The following is a 15627-nucleotide window of genomic DNA, read 5'->3' as shown; positions in this document are numbered from 1 at the left end:
TAGTTAAATTTTCTATTTCACGCTGTATGTTGTCTTTTACTTCCATTATAAGTCTAGGATTTTCTTTAGCAAATAATATTTTCAGAGGTCTACATAGCCTTTGAGAAGAGTGTTTGCTGTTTTGCCACACAATTTTTTCATTTTTGCCTTCCACTATACGTAATGGTACGAAAGACGTAACAAACAAAAACTCGTCAGTAGCGTCTTGGCTTTCAAATTTTTGTTTATATACGCTATGACCGCTACTGCCATCAAATCCCCACTTGCACTCTAAAATAACATCACTTTCAGCACCAAATTCTAACTTCTTCAAAATGCTGTTTGAAGTTTTATCCAAAATTGCCTGTAATGGAACATGTACTGACGTTTCCGAAACTTCAATTCCGTCTGGAATAAGTTTTTTTTTAGCTTCTACAATAGAGTAATAGGACGGAAAACAATTTTTATGTACACCATTAACAACGTTTCTCATCTTGTTGTATTCCCTATAAGAGATAGCCATATCCACGTACAATGCTAACGCCTTTTCCACTGAAAGAGTTCCACTGTTACTTTATTTTCTGCTGCTTTTTTAAGAGCTTCAGCAGAGGTTGACACAACAAGTTCATCAACACGTCTTCGCTTAGTTCGATGTGATGCTTCTTCGAAAGACACACGTGGCCGACCTCTAACAAAGCTTGAACTTGGTTCCTAAAAAAATAACAGACCTATTTTATCTTTGATTGACGCCAAGAACTGATTTACTTACAACACAAATAGAATCCCCATAAAATATTTCACTATCCAGCCAGTTATTACAGTGTTTTTCAAATAAGTCTTTTTTCCGTCCATACTTTTCACAATTAGTGCTAAATTTCAAAATCGTAAACTTGATTTTTGTTTCCTCTGTGCAGTGTAATGATCTACGCAAACGATTTTCCACAAATTCGTTTATTTCATAAACGATAAGGCTATTTTTACATTGCTTCATTTCTAACCATTTGTTGAAAATATCGCGTATCTTCAATGGGGTAGACACTGAAAAATATTCATAAAAAATAAATTCGCATACCTTCGCAGTTGAGATTTATATATATTTAAATACACACTTTTTCGCACTAAATATCAAAATATTAGAGAAGTGCTTTGATGTGTTTTTTTTTTATTGTATTCTAAACAAGCGGTTCGCTTTCAACAGGTCACTTTGATTTAGACATATCTTTCAGCTAACTGTTCTTTCCATATGATCAATATTTGTCCACAAAACGAGTGTTGCCATATTAATTGGTACTTAAATTTGACAATCTATTACAATTTTTACCGACAGTTACATTAAGTATTTGAAATAACAGCGTTTGAAAACTATGTAAAATTCCAGATTTTTCCATGATGATACTACATGGTTAACAACTATCACAATTGAACTACTATAAAAAAAATACTAGTTCACATATCCAGGAAAAATTTTAGATTTCATCTAATTTAAGTGTTTATTTGTTAATAAAGAAAAAAACTTTTGGAAATTTGAATGTTCACATATATCATTTTTGGCCACTGCCGTGACACTGTGCGACATCGCTGTTGGTGGCAGGAGCTTGCTGCTGTGTATACATGCCATTATAAATGAACCTTAATTTCCATTTAAGACGTGTGGTTTCTCAGAGCGTATGTGTACTCTAACCATACACTTGTACTACTACTGTATGCATATGGCTGTATTAATGTTTCAAACATACGAAAATGCATTAATGGAATAGTATTAAAGCACTCTTACAAGATATGTATCCCCATATGGGTGTTTCCTGAAAAGTGTCAACCAAGACCACAAAAATATAATTTTGCCTGGACAATGTTGTCTTTCATCCACCAAAATATTAGACTAATTGGTCCATTCCATTTCAAGATATTTGCGGCTTTCCAACTACACTTTAAATTTTTCTTCTTTTTTTTGAGAAACCATACCTTCCAGAAATCCTTCATCATTGTAGCACACGATTAAAAAGAACTGGAAATCTATACAAAAATTTAGTACAGCTTATGCTCTGTAAGCCTTACAACAAACAACGTAAGAATATATTAGGAACGGTCTAAAGTTAAATTACAAATTGTGCTATTTTTTCAAGCGTTCGGAAGCAAAATATACTTTACATGTAAAAAAAAGAGTCGTAACGTTTACTTTATTTGTCAAAATTTTAATACAAAAGCTAGTTTTGGTTACTCTTGCCAGTCGCATAAAATTTTTTTCGGAAAGCTATAGGATTATCATTGTTAGTACATTGAAAATCGGAACGTCCGAACGCTTCAAATAACTTTTGTTCATTTTGTTCTATGTAGGTACTGTTACTCACAAAATTGAGTATAAGTACGGTTTTTTTTGTTAGTACATATTTGCAAAATTTTTATGGTTAATTTTGTATTAAAATATGGCTTATATTTTACAAATGGTTTCGTAAGTACATATTTTGATTGTTACCATTTATACCAATTTTTTGTGTACCGTTTGATATTCATCAAAATGATAAAACTCTATGTTAAGTGGGGAAGTTATAAAAAAAAATGTATCTAAAATAGCTAACTCGATTTGAAATAGCCAAGAAAATAGCTAATAGCTACACGCAAATTTCTATAGCTAAACGTCGAAAATAATACCTATAAAATAGGTCAACTGGTAACACTGATGCTGGGCACATGAAGACAGTGCCATTTTGTCGTGGTATTAGTGCGTCAAGCTCATGCTTGCCACATTTTATAAATGTAGTAATAGTGGATATTTTTTGTGCATGGCTTTTTGGCCTCTTTTGCTTATACGTATAGTGAAGCAATGGGTGTTAGAACTTTTTAGTAACTAATAACTACACTGGTCGACGGCCAAAATTTACCAGAGACGCCGTTATGAAATTCGTATGTAAAATCACCCCCTGATTCCGAAAATCAAGGTTATTTTTAATTTTATGGTACCGTTTTTGAGATATTTGCAATTTACCGTTTTTGCAAAAAAAAAAAAAATTGGGTCCACTTAATCATATATATCTCAAGAACGAATTAAGCAATTCCAAAACGGTTTGAAGCTTTTAAAAGGTAATAAAATTTTCTATAAGCTGTGCATACAACACTTTTTGCTAGGCCCTGTAGATTCAAAGATAACGAACAATCATTACCGATTTTTTCAATTTTTTTTTGTAAAAATATAAAAAAAATTGTACTTTGCGGGGAAGTATCTCGAAAACCTTTTATTTTTTTGCAGATTTCTTTTTTCTCCCTAAGCTCTGTTATATTACAAAAAAAATAAGGTATCATCGAAGAAAATCGATGCAAAACTACGTAAGTTATAAGCGATCAAATAAAAATACCCAGGTTGCGCAATTTCAACGTATACCTCAAAACGTATGTATGGTATAAAGTGAAATATCTAGCTATGCTCTGTTTCTATTGAGTTAAAAGTTCAATTTATGAATGAAATTACCCATATTTTTAACTTTTTTTTTTTAATTTATTTATGTTTATGCTATATTCTAACAATCTTTATCTTAATTTGATTTTACTATGTTGTCGAAATAATTATGTGTTCTACTTTGACGCTTATTCAGTTTAGGATCGGTTTCTCTTATGAGAAACCAGCAGTAATCACCCATCATTGCGACGTCCCAGAATCCTTGATATCGATTCTCAATTAATTTCATTTGCTGATGAAACCTTTCGCCATGTTCATCACTTTCGTCGCCAAGATTTGCCGGAAAAAAGCTCAAATGTGAGTGGAGAAAGTGAATTTTTAAAGACATATTTACGCCCATTTTCGCATAATTATTGATTAGGTCTTTCACTATCTGCTCGTAGTTAGGGCTTTTGTGTCTACCGAGAAAAGAAGCAACGACCTTTTCAAAGGATTCCCACGCTGCTGCCTCAACTGATGAGAGTAGTCCTTTGAATTGATTATTGTTGATCAACTTTCTTATTTGTGGTCCAACAAAAATACCTTCCTTTATCTTGGCTTGAGAAATATCTGGAAAAACTGTTTTCAAATAGTCGAATGCTTCGCCTTCTTTGTCCAAAGCCTTAACAAAGTTTTTAATGAGACCGAGCTTGATGTGTAAGGGTGGAAGTATGATTTTCTCTTTCTTGACAAGAGGGGTGTATTTGATGTTATCCACACCAACGGTAAACTCGACTCTTTCCGGCCAATCCTTTCTGACGTAGTGGTCCTTACGAGCTCGGCTATCCCACTTGCAGAGGAAGCAGCAGTGCTTGGTGTAGCCACTTTGTAGACCGCATAGCATTGCAACGACTTTGAGATCAGAACATATTTTCCAATCATGCTCTTCATATTTGATAAATTTGAGTATTTTTTGCATTTCCTCGTAGGTTTCCTTTGTATTTACTGCATGTGCAATCGGGATAGAAGGCTTTTTGTTACCAATATGCAATAATACAGCCTTCAAACTCAGTTTATTGCGGTCTATGAACAATCGCCACTCTTTTGAATCATATGTTTGACCAAACTCTTTGAATAAACCAGGGATGTCGTTGCAGTAGCATATACTGTCGTTTCTTGGTATAGTGTTTGGAAAATGGTTCGTGACGAGTTCTACTATATGTCACCTTAACATCGGATGACACAAATTTAAATTGTTGCATACGAGAAGTGTGGATCTCGGCCTTTTCCTTGGATAGTTCCAAATCTCTTATCCAATCATTAAGTTGTGCTTGTGACAGAACGTTTCTTTCGTTTTCCATGCGAAATTCAGTACAACTTGATCCCCCGCACTCAGATGTTACTGTTGACAATGGAACAGGATCCGCAACTGCCGTTGAATGTAGTACTGGTAATGTCACTGTAGGTACGCTAGCATAGGTTACTCCTCTTGATCTTCCAACGCCAAGTACTTTTGTTTGACAAATATAACACTCTATTGAATGGCAAGTAGGTTCTCTCCATATCATTGGTGTATCAAATTTTGTTTGTTGTCCTGATTCCCACTGAATCAATTCTACTCGACACGATGTACACAAAGTGTTCGGTGTCCATGGTTTTTCAGCATTTTTAGGCTCAATTCCAAAATACTTGGAGTATAAAGTTTTGATATGATCTGAGAACACTCGTCGTCGCCTTATGATAGTATATTGGCCACACATGAAACAGAACATATCTGGATCCTTATTACACTCAAATTCTCGCGTCCTTTTACTCATTTTATTTTTTTTAATAAATCACGGTTTTGAAATTAGACTTATGAACTGAACTATCTCCGGCGAGCCTTGAAGATGTTATGAAGTTTCAAAGCGCATTAACTCATATTTATACTCGGAACAAGAATAAAATTGAAAAAATCAAATCTTACCTAGACAGAAAGGTTCCTTTTTATAACAAGCCGGGAAAAGAAAATACTACCTGTTTTAGATGTAGGCCTTAGAAATTTTCTGTGTCTTATAATTTTGAAAATCTACCTGCATACTTACTCATAACTGACGGAAATACATGTTTATAACTACATGCCTACAGCAGGTTTCGAACCCAACCACTCTTCCTTTCGATGCAACCACTCTACCTACTATAATACAATTCGAGTATTAAAAGTACTATTTGATTTATTTAAAGAAAAAGTGTTATCATTGTTATGGTGTTATTCGTTTATCCGGATAATATCTCACTTGCACTTTATACCTTTAATATATGTATGTATGTATAGGTACATACATTGAAGTTGCGCAACCTGGGTATTTTTATTTGATCGCTTATAACTTACGTAGTTTTGCATCGATTTTCTTCGATGATAGCTTATTTTTTTTGTAATACAACAGAGCTTAGGGAGAAAAAAAAAATCTGCAAAAAAATAAAAGGTTTTCGAGATCCTTCCCCGCAAAGTACAATTTTTTTTATATTTTTACAAAAAAAATTGAAAAAATCGGTAATGATTGTTCGTTATCTTTGAATCTACAGGGCCTAGCAAAAAGTGTTGTATGCACAGTTTATAGAAAATTTTATTACCTTTTAAAAGCTTCAAACCGTTTTGGAATTGCTTAATTCGTTCTTGAGATATATATGATAAAGTGGACCCAATTTTTATTTTTTTTGCAAAAACGGTAAATTGCAAACGGTACCATAGAATTAAAAATAACCTTGATTTTCGGAATCAGGGGGTGATTTTACATAAGAATTTCATAACGGCGTTTCTGGTAAAGAGAAAAAGTTGAAATTTGTGGTCCAGTGCTATTAGTTTAGGGGAAATTTTACATATAAAAAATTTTATGCTTGTAAAAAAATTTGACTGGTATATGTCATTTGTTTAATACTTGGGTACCATTTTATTGGTATAAAAAAAAAAAATTTATTACCTCATAAATATTATCCATTATTTATGGGTATAAACCAGGATTAAAATTTCTTATATATTTATATATAGGTAGAATCAAATTATTCCGAAATAAAGCGTGTCATTTGTGTTCTTTTTATAAAAATCCTTAAGCAATTTTAGCTCATGTACATATATTATTTATTAACTCAAACTGTAGTTCTCATTCAGGGTTATACATTTTGTGTTTAGTTTGTAGCAAAGGCATGCAAATAAAAATCTAAAAGCAAAGTGTATTAAAAACACGCTACATATGGAAACATCATTATATTGCAATATCTCCGGGGTCTTCATCAAAAGTGATAAACTGATTTAATTATCATTTTAACTCGTTTATCGGAAGTTTATCAATTTATATCTTCATCTTCATCTTCATCTTCATCTTCATCTTCATCTTCTTCCTCGTCTTGGTCTTCATCTTCTTCTTTATCGTTTCCTTCATGCTGATCTAAATATGTCCATTCTTTTCTTCATTTACATATTCACCCCCACCATTGTTATTAGGTTAGGTACTTAAATTTTCCTTCCTCTTTGTCTTTATATTTAGGTTACTTTACCTTTATTTTAATTTCTGTATTTATCCCTTTCCTCTTCTCCATACAAAACTTTACCTTCTTCCTTGTTTGAGTGTAATCTATTCCAGTACATACATACATACATCTTATTCCTAAACTGTAGCTTAGCACGTTTCTGTAATTCAGTATCAATATTAAAGCATACATTTAGGAGGCATTTCCGCCCCAACCATGTACATGTACGGCATTAGTATTGGTGTCCCTTTTGAATTGATCTTTTCGCTTTATGTTTAACTTAATTGAAATTTTAAAAATTGCCTGCACATCAGCTTGATGCTTTGCCTTTCTAATAACATATAATTGTTCCTTAGATGTATAGTTTAGCCGCAAAAGGGGTGTAAAGGAAACATGATTGCCTATTTATATAATTGATGATTTGTGGAAGTATGTATGTGCCAGGTAGGCTGCAACGGATGGACAGAATCAAATAAAATTTTGGCAAAGTATTGCCATGACTCCGGGACCTATAATTGGAACTCACCAAGGAAGGAGGGGGATGGGGGATACCTCCCATAATGAAAATTTATAATCAGCTCTAACTTCGGAATTATAGTCACTTGAACTAGAAATTTGAAATGCACAGTTACCTATGGTAGGTGCTAATGGAAAGATATGTGTCTATATTTGTATCTAGATTTTCGAGGGATACTTCCGAGGACGATATAAAGTTTTACATCTCGTCCAAAGTTAAAACTGTCAACTTAAGTATCAGAAAATTTAATTTTAAATATGAAAGAAATATTTCTTCATTTAAAATAGACGTAAATTTAGAAAATTTTGACATGCTGCTTAGTAGTTCTTTTTGGCCCTCCGGAGCTTTCGTTCGTGAATTTGAGTATAGGCCCAACAAAAATAATAATTTAGCAAATATTCCCCGTCAGAATACAGAACCAAAAAACTGATTACTAAATCTGCTTTAAGTATTTATTATCAAAACGTAAGAGGCATAAATACTAAATTAACGAATTTATATCTTAATGGCCTTGAATGCAATTATAATATAATTTCTTTCACTGAAACTTGGCTCAAACCTCACACTTTTAATTCAGAGATTCTTTCAAATAATTATCATATCTACAGAAAAGATCGGGAGGACAGAGTCGGCGGTGGCGAACTCTTTGCCGTAGACTCTTCAATACCATCTGAAGAAGTTAGTCTTCCACACATCGAATCTGCAGAATTCAAATGCATTCGTGTTCAGGTTGGAAGGGGGTTTACTTACTTAGTTCTATGCTATATTCCTCCCCGATCTGACTTATCAGTGTATTCACAACATGTATCTTTACTGAAATCAATTAATTCAAAGATGAAACCCTCTGATTCATTGATTGTGTTGGGTGACTTTAATTTACCAAATGTATCATGGAACATCATTGACAATGATATTGTACCTTTCTCGTCTAGCGCGTGCAACAACGTATTTTTAGAGGAGATGGCTGAACTCTGCCTGAATCAAGTTAATGTACTTCGCAATAAGTTTGGCAAAGTATTAGATCTTGTTTATGTTGATGATGCATCTAAGTCGGCTGTAAATAAATGTGACCCACTAGTTTTGCCTGAAGATGTCTACCACCCTGCTATTGAGATATCTTACGAAATTATAAACGATGGTCAAAATTGCGACGTCCAAACATACGAGCCAAATATTCGCTTTGATTTTTCGAAAGCCAACTTTAAAAAACTGAATAAAGAATTGTCTAAATTGTCGTGGCCTATATACAAAGAAAAAGTTGAGCAAAGCGTTGCACATTTTAATTTTACTGTACATAGATTATTTGAAAAGTATGTGCCTAAACGCATGTGTGTTCCTGTAGAACAAACACAGTTATGGTTCACTAAAGAACTGAGAAACTTGAAAAACAGAAAGTCACGTTATTTTAGATTACACAAAAAAACCGGCTTACACTCATACTATGTAAAATACTCACTTTTGCGTCACAAGTTCTTTGAATTAAACAAAAAGTGTTATAAAGATTACTTGTGTAAAATCAAACGACGTATAATATATAACCCCAAATCATTTTATGATTTCGTAAACTCCAAGCGAAATGTACGTGGGTTTCCTTCCGCCATGAAGTATCAAAATACCGTCTCTGGTGATAATCAAACAATTTCTAACATGTTCGCTCAGTTTTTTAAATCCAATTATTCCACTAACTCCCAAGCATACTTTGACTATCCTTTTAAACTAAGTCCAATTAACTCAATACATAACCCTATAATATCTCCCGATGATGTTTTAGTTTACCTGAAGTCCTTAAAGCAGTCTTTTAGTTATGGTCCTGACCAGATCCCCACTTGTTTTCTTAGAAATTGTGCTGATTATCTCTATGAGCCGTTAACAGCCTTATTTAATTTGTCTCTTAAAGAGGGCGTTTTTCCAACTGTATGGAAGGAATCGTTCATAACCCCCTTACATAAAAGCGGTAGCAGCTCTTCAGTGGAGAACTACCGGGGCATAGCTAAGCTTTCTGCAATTCCTAAATTATTTGAAGCAATTATAACAAATCGGTTGACGCATTCTATCACTTCAAGCATTTCATACAGTCAACATGGATTTTGCAAGGGCAAATCAACTTCTACAAATTTACTTGAATTAACATCCTATATCTCAAAGGCATTTAGTGAGAGCAAAACTGTTGATGTTATATATACTGATTTCAGTAAAGCATTTGACAAAGTGTGCCACTCGTTGCTCATCTATAAACTTGATCTTCTTGGTCTTCCACCTAATTTTCTACGTTGGATCTCTTCATACCTCTATGATAGATCACAAAGGGTATTGTTTAAAAATACTATCTCTGACGTCATTGATGTTACTTCAGGAGTCCCTCAGGGTAGCCACCTAGGCCCGATTCTGTTCTTGCTTTTTATAAACGATATTTCTACAGATATATAATTCTCCAAAATTTTAATGTATGCAGATGATGTAAAACTTTATAAATCGTACGTTTCAATTAAAGAAAGGTCTTTGCTACAATCAGACTTAAACAGCATGGCTTACTGGTGTAAAGTAAATCTTATGCCTCTAAATCTTAAGAAATGTAAAGTAATGTGCTTCTCGCGAAGAGCTGTTCTGCCAGTTTCTTATATAATAGGTAACCATAACCTGGAACAGGTATACAATTTTGTGGACCTTGGTATCACAATGGATCCTAAGCTTAATTTTAATCTTCACATTAATGTGACAGTCAACAAGGCTAAAGGTGTACTTGCATTTGTGAAACGATGGTCAAAAGAATTTAGTGACCCTTATATCACTAAAACCCTGTTTACAACATTAGTTAGGCCGATTCTGGAATACGGCTCGGTGGTTTGGAATCCAAGGTATCAAATTTACTCAGACAAGATAGAATCAATTCAAAAACAATTCCTACTTTTTGCTTTAAGAAATTTCCGATTCTCAATATAGTCTTCCACCTTATACGAGTCGCTTAAAACTTATTAACCTTCCTACACTTGCCAGTCGCAGGGAAATGCTTGGTATAATTTTTATGGTTAAATTACTGACAGGCTCAATTTCAAGTCCGTCTCTTCTGGCTGATGTAAGCTTTAATGTTCCGTCACGCGTATCAAGACACTTTTGTCCCATATTTCTGAAAGCCTGTAAAACCAATTTTGAATTGCACGACCCACTCCGTTGCTTATGCCAGGATTTTAACTCTCACTCCAGCACGTTTGATATATCATTTCCGCTTTTCAGCATTAAGAAAGCGATACTCTCCTCTCTCAATAAGTGAATTATTGACATAAATACATAAAATCAGCTGATGAATTTAGTTCTGTAGCTGAACAGTTTTAGATCTCGACACTTAACAAACTCCTGCCTATCGTGACTCGGCACAAAAATTTAAAATATTGGTTCTGTACGTCATGCGGACTGCGCCCCTCGTGCGGATGGGCGGGAACGGAGGGTGAAAACCGTTGGGATATTATTATTATAAATGAGTTTGTAAAAGGGGGCGCGGCACATCTCATAGGTGTGGAATCTTTTATCAGCTATAACAGCAGGCAGTATTAGTGATCTCATTGTATTGCATTTTGAAGATTTTTTATAATTGATCAAAGTGAAATTCAAATAAATTATAGATGATATGAAGTTCACCGGGCCATCTTCCAGTCTTTAATATATACTAAATTAATATACGGATTAATATTTACTAAAGTGTTACGGACGTTATTTTTTTAATACAATAAGAAAAAAAAATAACTATAATTTAAAGGAGTGACACACAATGGCTAGAGTCGTCGCATGTGTGTATTCTTTCATATACATATATATGGGCTGTTTTTACCGTTATAAAAATTTAACAAGTTTTAACCGCTGATACAGTACAGGCAGCAGTTTAAAATGGGGAACTGGGTAAACTTAATAAAGAAAATATATTCTCTGGTTAAATTAATAAGCCTGCCCGGATAACACAAAATCTTAAGCTTGATGAACATTTGGTGTTATAAAAGTTTTATAAAGCTCTACTTGTAACTAGGAAAAATGCCGAAAAAAAAATTATAAAATTGATGGCATGATTGATAAAAATAGAGGGGGTTATGGCTATGACAATAGAAAGGAGAAAAAAGATACCTCGTGTTGAAAGCATAAAGGATCTAAAACCAAAAAAAAAAATATAAATACACTGTTAAAGATAAAAAAATTTATGATTCGAAAAATTATTTTGAAATATTGTAAAATTTTATTTATTTTTTTGGTTTTTTAAAGTTAAAGTTTTATTTACTTACAGTAACGAACAAAAGTATTGGCACAGTGATTTTTTCGCAGTATAGGCAAAGTATTTTTTAGAAAAATTCCAAGTATGCAGTTTAATAATCCATTCAATTTTAGTTTATCAAAGTGCAACGTTAAAGTTGCTTGAAAATCTGAATATAAAATTGCAAATTAGTATGCAGATATATTGAATTTTCCCGAGTTTTGCACAAAGTTTACACATTTGATTTTTATGTGTTTTGATGTAGTATGAACTATATTTATATAAAAAATTATCGGAAATATATTAAAAACTTTGCATATATGTAATACGAAAATTTACTGTGCCGAAACTCTTGTTCGACACTGTACATATAAAAAAACACATACAGTAACTTCTCCCGTTACAATAGTAAAAATATGTAATTTGCTTTGTAGTGCAATCCTGCGGTTCTTTAAATAAAAAATAGATATCAGAAATTAATTTTTCTTATCAATAAACTCCCAAGCACAGGTTTGTATTAAACAAAATATGTCCGTAACACTTTATTAAATATTAATCTGTATATTTCATCAATTCGTCGGAATATTTTTTTATGTATGTTACTGCATAACTTTGGACTACGTTATCCGTTTTCTATAACTCTTTTTTAAAGGAAAGGTGGTTCCTCAGAGGTAGTATCCTACTAATTGAGTGTAGATCCGATAATTGGACCATGAAGAAAATAACGGTACTCTTAAATTTGTATATGAGAATTGAAGTCGGTTTTGTTTTTTGTTTAAAATTTACTCCAGTGTCCACAGCTTCTATAAAAGAGTCGTAGGCCATATTTTTTTTTTCGTTAGTTCAATTGTGGAACATTTGTATGTACTGCTTCGGCCAATATTTGGGCTTTGGTTCTCTTTTTATATCAAGGCTAAGTGCATTGTTCGATGGGGTGATATCATTGCCAAACATGATAGGACCTTGTTTGCCATCAATAAACACTAACTTGACGGAGTTACAGTATTCCACATTAATGCGAGCCTCAAAACCTTTGAATATTGTTTGCGAGTATGGCTTTTAGTTTTTACCGCTCAGGAAGGTGGCAGGCCTATAGAAAATATTTCTTAATCAATAATTTTCCAAATGCTTTTCGTTTGGCACCTATATTATAACACATACTTTATCTTATTAATTTAAATTAATTACATTTTCGAAATTGGTGGCAACTCGACTCAAAAATATTTTCAGCAGTAAGTCTTCTTAAACCTTTTTAATTTGATACCAAAATTGCAATATTTAATTTATCTTACCAGTTTAATTTAAGTAAATTTTGAAACACGTGACAACCCCCTCAAAAATATTTTCGCCTGTAAGCCTTCATAACCTCTTTCTTTTGACACCCATATTGCAATGTCTAATTTATGTCATTAATTTTCTTATACTGAAATTTTTAAACAGGTGGCACCGCTCTATTTTTTCTGGTTTTAACCAGTTATAAAAATCAAACCAAAAAAAATAAAAATATTCAAATCGGTCAAGCCGTTTTCGAGTCTTAGCGAGGTTAACGGACAGCAATTCATTTTTATATACATATAAGATATCTTCTTTTAAAAATGCGCAGGCTCGAAATTGACTTTAGAGCAGCCCTGGGCGGCGCCTGCCCGGCGGGCATATTCGCGTATACATACACGCTCTGCTTTAGAAGGCAGCGAAAGCTTCATTCAACCACACGACTTGTTCGCACGCACACAGTGACATCAATTGCTCGCACACTACAAAAATTATCTGTCGAAGCTGCCCACCTCTGCTTTAGAGCAAGGGTGGCCATTTCATAGGCACGCGTGCCAAATTTTTCTCCAATCAAGTCGCTGCAAGACACGGTAAAAATGTTTAATATGGATTCGGATGTAGATTTTTTACCCACTTGTAAAGGGAAGGGAGGGCACAATGTTTGGTGTGTCATGAATAAATCGCACGGACGACAAATTTTTTTGTTAAGCGCCATTATAGCGACATTTCCCCTTATTCCCAAATATTGAATTAATTATTACGTACATATGCACATAAATAAAAATGATAAATTTAAAATAATGCTAAACATCCCTTTTCTTTTAATTCAAAATAAGAAGATTAATACAAATTACCTCAAATATTTGCTTTAATTTTAATTTTAATTATAATAAAACATCTAAGCAAGCAATGAAACTGAATTAAATTATATTAAAAGGTAATTTCTTTAATATTATATCTACCTTTCACACTATTTACAACATTAAAAAAAAAATCCGTTTTTCTTATAATTTGCAACTCGAAATTGTTTACAACACTGTTTGCATCAGACGCGTGAGCGACTTATTCTGTTCATTATCTCATTGTTTAGCCAAATTGAAATATATTTATGATTGTGTGAGTTTTGGCCACCTCTGCCTTAGAGCTATGGTCTGGAGAAATTTTTTTTCTTAGAATTTCATGAAGAACCCGAATATGCTAGGAACAATGTCGAAAAAATCGATCCATGCGAATTGACCCGCCCTAATATACATACAAGTAAGTAATACGAAAATTTAGTTTTTTTTAATAACCTAACGTATGCTTCTGTTAGTTTTAAAACGGGAGACAAAACGACTTCGTCTTTTTGTAAGGTTTAGGTACTGCAATAGGTGAACTTTATTTTTGAAAGAAAATTGAAGTAGACTCAGCAATCCGGTTTTATTCCGATCATGGTTGATTAATACGGGTTATAAACGGGCTGGCTTGTCTGCATGCATTTTTCTCTTTGAAATGCGCATAAGCAGCCGAAAAAATCAGGGGATCAGGGGAATTTTCGATAATAACACTGGTAGAAACGGTCAGCTGTTGTCTTTTAAACAACCCAGAAGATAATTATGTAGGCCTTCTTAAGTGAAGCCATTCTAAGAGGCCTACCCAAGAAGTTTTGAACAAGTACTTCCTTGCATGCCTTCTAGAAGGGTTAATCCATTTACAATTTACGCGAATGCATAAATTTATATTATTTAGCATTACAAATGAATTTTAAGCAAATACTTCAAAGATGTATGATTTTTATAAATTAAAGAAGCAACTTTAAAAGAACTCCTCCAAAAGGCCTTCTGAAGCACGTCCTGTAAAAGCCCTTCTGGAAGGTCTTCTATGGGTAGAGAAAGAGGAAGGCCTTCAATTTGCGCCACTCCATACAAAAAAGAAAGGACAAAGGAATGTAGAGTGGAAGGCCTCTTGATTCTCAGGAAGGCCTTTTGGAAGGACTTTTAACTCCTGAAATTATCTACTGGGAAGTAAGCAAACAAAGCAAGCAAGTTTCCCGTCCGCGGTAGCCGAGTAGTGAGAACTGCGTGCTACAAGTCTGTAGGTGCCAGGTTCGATCGTCAGTTGGAGCGATTGCCAATAAATTATTTATTTATTTTTTTTTTCTTTTTATATTTAATTTTACTCTTTAATTTTAACTGACAAATTCGGTCAGAACCTTTAAGCATTAGTATCTATTTTGGTATATTTCTCAATATTTTGCGTAAATGCCGTCCAACAAATTTCTTCATCTACAATTGAATAATTTTATACGGACGCACGGAAATTGGAAAATTAGAAATTAATAGTAAATTAACCAAACTAAACTTTTCTTCTTTTCTTTTGTTTATTCACGAACACATGTTGTGGTCAGCAGACATTTACTTATAAGTTTTCATAGGTAAAATTTTTTCCAGCAGAAATTGGCAGATCTCAGTGTAATTTTACGCTCTCGATTTCCCCCACTTTGCGAGATTTTAGGTACGAGAACACTGGCCCCTATTGCGAGTGTCGACTGGCAGTAGAATAGAAATTTGTCGATCGAGTCGATCATCTTTTATTTTGCTATTGTGTAACTTGATCGATAAAAATTTGTACTATTGTGAATGGTTGACGGAATTGTAAACAGCTGTTTGTTTGTTTACATTTGTTTCTTTAATGTTTCATTTACATCATTTTTAAAATAATTGCTTTTATTATAAAATTTAAAAAATGGACACAGTTGAAATATGGTTT

The 15627-nt window shown here is 33.4% G+C and overlaps 1 protein-coding gene across 2 annotated transcripts in view; it reads right to left on the bottom strand.

Moving 5' to 3' along the window:
• The window catches only part of LOC118748916, a 78114-nt gene that overhangs the window by 29869 nt on the left and 32618 nt on the right, over positions 1 to 15627 (bottom strand). The gene's annotated exons all lie outside the window — the stretch shown is intronic.

The sequence above is a fragment of the Rhagoletis pomonella genome, unplaced genomic scaffold, assembly GCF_013731165.1.
Source record: "Rhagoletis pomonella isolate Grant_MI unplaced genomic scaffold, Rhpom_1.0 Rhpom_scaffold_00013, whole genome shotgun sequence".
Classification (NCBI taxonomy): Eukaryota; Metazoa; Arthropoda; class Insecta; order Diptera; family Tephritidae; genus Rhagoletis; species Rhagoletis pomonella.
This window is presented reverse-complemented; position numbering and strand designations above follow the sequence as displayed.